This window comes from Sinocyclocheilus anshuiensis, unplaced genomic scaffold (assembly GCF_001515605.1).
Source record: "Sinocyclocheilus anshuiensis isolate Anshui unplaced genomic scaffold, SAMN03320099.WGS_v1.1 scaffold154, whole genome shotgun sequence".
In the NCBI taxonomy this organism is placed as follows: domain Eukaryota; kingdom Metazoa; phylum Chordata; class Actinopteri; order Cypriniformes; family Cyprinidae; genus Sinocyclocheilus; species Sinocyclocheilus anshuiensis.
Window position 1 is genome coordinate 2,071,768 of NW_015546101.1, and position 5,800 is coordinate 2,077,567.

General features: G+C 41.6%; 1 pseudogene; it reads left to right on the forward strand.

The window, feature by feature from the left end:
• Positions 1–5,800, forward strand: part of LOC107700364 (probable methyltransferase-like protein 15) — a 74,161-nt pseudogene that overhangs the window by 27,985 nt on the left and 40,376 nt on the right.

Here is a 5,800-nt window from a genome sequence, read left to right on the forward strand (position 1 = left end):
CGGGCACCGAGCACCATTCATCAGAGCACGTGTGATCAGTGTGTGGGGCAATAAATCACCCTCCGGGGCTCTTTCGATCAGTACCGAGTCTGTGTTCTCATTCACCCCGCGACATATGGTGAAGAATGCGGGCATTACAGGTGAATTGAGACACAGATTGGTACCGCCAGGTTGCTATAACGATCTCTGTGCTTCTTCTAGGAGAAACCGCTCTCTTCCCCCGGACACATGGAAGAGGTCATCCGCCGCCTAACGGATCCTCATTTTGAAATAAGAAATTGTCTGCTGTACTGTGTCACCCACAGGCGGGGGGAGGATAAATTCCTCCTGGTCGTGCCTACCACCAAGACGGAGACAGTCATGGAGCTGGCACACGGCCACCCAATGGCGGGACACCTAGGAGCCGACAATACCATCCAGCGCATCCGGGACCGTTTTCACTGGCCCGGACTAGAGGCGGAAGTGAAACGGTTCTGCCGTAGCTGTCCCACCTGCCAGCAGACGTCTCCGTGCCGTCCTCCCCCCAGCCCGCTCATTCCACTACCCGTCATCGATGTGCCCTTCGAGCGGATCGGGATGGATCTGGTGGGACCGCTGCCGAAGTCTGCCCGGGACATGAGCACATCCTGGTTATCCTGGACTATGCCACCCGGTACCCGGAAGCCGTTCCTCTTCGGGCGGCCAACGCCAAGAACATTGCCCGAGAACTATTCATGCTGGCCAGCCGAGACGGGATCCCAAAGGTTAAGCAAAACATGGTCAGGTTAAAGTGTCTGAATCATTTTTGGTCCCAAATTCTTTATCAATTTTACTGGTAGTCCACTGTATGAAGAATTTTTAGGTATAATATGTCATATATATGTGTTGCTTTTCGTTTTTATATAATTTGTGTATATACAGTATGCTATGCTATTTCGTTTTTTTTTAATATATATATTTTGTATTTTTTTTTATCTTATTTAGTTGTGTTTATCAATGTTTTTATTTGACATTACATTTTAGTATTGAATTATTCTTGTATAAATGTATATATGCTTTTTGTTTTCTTTGCACTATTGTGATAATCCATCTTTATTTGACCCTCTAACTCTAGCACTTTCTATTCTATTTTAATTCTACTTTATCTATCTATTTATTAGGTATGAAATACCTTGTGTACTGCGTTAGGCTAACCGAGACTTGTCATTTGCACTTACATATTGTTGCTCTTTTGTCAGTTTTGATTGCTTCTATTGTCCTCATTTGTAAATCACTTTGAATAAAAGCGTCTGCTAAATGACTAAATGTAATGTAATGTAACGTATAAGTAAACCATGGCTTATGTTCTCTGTTAGGAACAAACCTGTCATCATATATCAAACTTGACATCTGAAAATGTTGGAAAAATATATTATAAAGCATCTTTATACAGAATATACTTCATGGAAAGCATATTTCCTGTCTGTAAATCATATATGATGTTTACATGATGATCTCCTAAATGCACCAAAATATCTAGTGATCATGGGGCTCATTTTTTTTTTAATTATAAATGACAGTAAAAAGTTATTTGTTTACTTAATTTAATTAAGCTATTTGATGAAAATTACAAATCGCAAAGCTTTTCCATATTGAAGTCAAAGCTGATTTATTTTTATGTAATGTTCAGCAAAAACAATGCTTGCAAACAGATAGTCCAACCCCAAACTTGATCCAATGTTGGCTTATGCATATCACATATTACCTGGAATAGAAGAACACATATTTAAAAATTAAGTTTTAAAAATGTTAGTCATGTGTTATTCATTATGACTATAGTTGTATTGCTGTGTTTCCCCTAGATAATCACAGAAATAGGCATAATGAAGTGTTGTAATGATTCTATTGACCTAACCAGATGTCAGATAATACTAAAGTGGGACTTAATTCAGTCAAAAGCCTTTTTTCCTCCAACAGGGGCCCTTTCAGGAAAGGCCAACCTAATGCAGGGTTTCTGTTTTGTTTTGAATATACATATTTTTCTTTATCAACATGTCTTTGTGCTCTCTGTGTATCTACCTCTCTCCCCTCCTCTCACTAGTATTGAATGGCACACCAGGCATAAGCTGGTTGTTGTGACTCATCGTGTCGTCTTGTTCTCCCTCCCCATTAGCTCTGCCTGCTTTTCAGACGGGAGAGGGAGACGCAGCCCCTCCACCATTGGTGACCTCCTGTTCTGCTCATGCACGCTTGCACCCCTCCATCAACGTCACTATCGATCCGCATGCTTCTGTCTCTTTCTCTCTAAGCCCATCGCCCCCAAAAAGCCCTGTCTCTGTGCTGATGTTTTTAGGGAGGAGGTGGTCAATTTGACCTAACTCAAGTTTTTTTCCTGCTTCTTTTGGTAATCCTAATGAAAAAGCATTTCTAATACACAAACGTGAGACTTCTGAAATGTTTGTTTTTGCAGTTGAGATAAAATGTGGCAAGTCCTCTATACTACTATAGTATGCTAGAGCCACAGCAGCGCACATGTTGTTGTTGTTCCTGTCAGTATCATAAGGGGGCAGTTGAATTTGAGGGCTGAAAGTGAGTCATCAATGCAGGAATAATCATTTAGCTCTAAAACACAGGAAGAAATTGAATCAGAGAAAAACAGTGATGCTCTTGTGCCAGGAAATCATTTCTTATATCCTAGGGCAAAGCACCTCTAAAACATTAAATGTTTTAACAGTATGTCTCATTCACTCTTTCAGCTATTTGTTAAAATCGTCTGTCTGCATAAAGTGATCAAAACCTCTTTTATTTAATAATGGAAAATTGGACATTGAATCAGCTCGAGTTGCTGTCATTAAACTGGATTTATTAATTACAGTTGCAACAATTTCCTCATGCAGTTCTTCCTTTAATCCGGTTTTCTTAGAGTATCTAATTCTTTCCAAACCATAAGTTAATTTGTGGCTTTTCGTGACAGAACAGCATGAAGGGTGAAGATTTTTTAGTTGCTATGGACACACAGAGCGAAAGCTTCATAGTGCCTCATTATTTAAAGGCTTTGACCTCATGCACTTGAGGGTGCACAAAATGTATCGATCTGCAGCGGTTTCATTTGTAAATGATAAAACTATAATAAGAAAATGAAAAACATTATTCAAAACTGCGGAAAAGCAGTGGAATATAAAGTAGGGACATGAACATTCAAACTTGAAACTGAAAATGGGAGTGACTCACGTACGAGCGCAGGCACTATCATAGGCGTCTGTCCCATGAGGTGAACAGAAACCAAATTTCTTGTTCTTAGCGTGAGATTAAATTTAAAATCATGCCTTGTGACATTCTGATGCACGACCCTTGCTTTTGCTCTCCCCAATGTATTTTCCTAGCTAGTACTAATGACACATATCCATTAGAAGCTATTAATTACTCTGTCTTTGTGGTGTGCTGCCCAGTGGTGGAGTGGAACTGTTGGCCTATGGCGTCTGCCTCGGAGCATGTTGTCTGTGTCTCACAAGTTAATCAGTGTGCAGTGGAGTGAAGGAGAAACAAAAAGATCCGCATGTGCTGTAATACAAGCACTGCCTGTTTTTGCCAGCAAGGAAACAAATGTAGCTTTAGATTTTTGATGTAATTCACACAATGTTTCTAATGTAATGAAATCTGAATATGATTTTAATTTTGCAGGATATATTACCGAAACGTTTTTCTGAAGAAGCTGCTCTTTTCATTACCATGAAGCCAGCGAACAGGAACTGTCAAGCTAAATAAAATCACCATAAAAGCATCATAAAAATGGTTCAAATATGACTAATGTGTTGTATTCCAAGTCTTCTGAAGCCATATTTATTTTATTGTATTTTATTTAATTTTTTCAGACTAGTGACTACAGTAAAAGAAGCAATGAATGGGGGTTGATTTTTCAAATTGATTGGCACTTCAGGTGGAAAACAAACAAAAACCTGGAACATTCTGACCTCAACACATTCTTCTTCATACTTTTTTTTTCAGTTAAAAATGTGAACGAATCATGAGTTTTGAGAGGTTATTAGGCATTTTAACAGCAAATATTTTGTGTCAGTGCTATTGAGGATGGATTTGTATTGTGTAGGGTATGACATGTGGGTGGGTGGATGGCTCTGGGAAATGGACCCAAGGTGTAGCTGCCACTGTGGCTCTAAGAGACGCTTTCAACAGGAGAGACGATGACTCATGCATTGACTTTTGAGTGAGAACACAGGATAGTGTCTCTAGTGTGAGTGTGCGTGTTTGTAAGGAGAAGAAGAGGGAGAATGCGCAAATGTTTTTTGCAACCTCTTTGAAAAGTAGCAACAAACTTAATTGACAGCAGCCTCGTACTTAGAGCAAAATCAATGTCTGGTTGAACATTAAGCAGCTTTGTTTAAGCCGAAAGTAGTTTTCATCATGGATAAAACATTTGACTTTTGTCTTTCTGTTCTGTTTTTTTTTGTTTTCCAACAGGTTGTCCTGGACTTGACCTTTGGGGCCGGAGGCCACTCAAAGGCCATCCTGCAGTCAGTTCCTGGTATAACGGTGGTGGCGGCAGATCGTGACCCCACAGTGTTCCAAATGGCTCAGCATTTAGCTGAAGAATACCCATAAGTTTACTCTTTAATCAAAGTCGGACACAATACAGGAGCTAAACTGTCAGCAGAACTCGACACATGTCTTGATACCTTCCTGCGACCCGCTCCGTCCCCGTTGCGATCAAGTGGGTGATGGTCACGGGGCTCTGTGGTTTTTGTTTGTGTGTCAGAGAGAGATCCTCCAGTGCAGATACAGAATCCCCGCTCTCACCCACGCTCAGTCGAAAGGCCCCAGTGTTTCATTTGTCAACGGGGCCTAAGGCTTCAATGACAGGGAGAGACGCTGCCGCCCACGCAGGTTCCCCTGTTTCCTGCGTGAGAGAGTGTAGGATGAGGAGAGAGAGAGAGAGAGAGAGGGAGAAATAGAGCTAGTGTTTAATAAAAGAGAACCAGAGGAGAAGGCATGAGGGCTTTGCGGGCATGTGGTGTGTGTGTGCGTGTGCATGAGGCAGCACTGAAGAATACTCCAAATGAGATGTTCCTGACTCTGCAGCGTGGGTAGAGATACCTCTTTACGTGGATTCCGGGGAAACCTGTCTCAGAGGGACCGCTGCTACAGAAACCAACGTAGGAGAGAGGAATGAGAGAGGGAGGGTGAGAGAGAGAATCAGGACAAGCTATTCTGTCAGCAGCTATATACTCCACCAATGAGGCTTTGACTCCCACTCATAATGAGAGGCTGGAGAAGCTGAAGAAATCATGCAATTAGCCAATATTATTGGATTGCTGTGTAAGAGGAGCAGGCAGCCCACGCAATCATCTCTCTCTGCTCATCTTTTTTCCTCTCCTCTCCTATACTCTCTTCTCTTCTCTTCTCTTCTCTTCTCTTCTCTTCTCTTCTCTTCTCTTCTCTTCTTGTTTTCTCTCCTTACTCCTCCTCTTGTCTCTTCTCTTCTCCTCTCATCTCCTCACTTCTTACCTCATCTTGTTTTGTATCCTCTCCTCATTTCTCTTTCTCCTCTAGCTTATTTTCTTCTCTCGTTTCGCTTTTCTTCTTCTGCTCTCGTCTCCACGTTTCGTCTCACTTCTCATTGTTTCTCCTCTCTTCTCCTTTCCTCTCATATCTCCTCTTTTCTCCTCTTCTCCTGTTTCCTTTGCTTTTTTCACCTCTTCTTTCTTCTCATTTTGTCTCCTCTCATGTTTTCTACTTTTTTCTCCTCTCCTCTCCTCTCCTCTCCTCCTCTCCTCTTCTCTCCTCCTCTCTCCTCTCCTCTCCTCTCCTCTCCTCCCCTCCCCTTTTC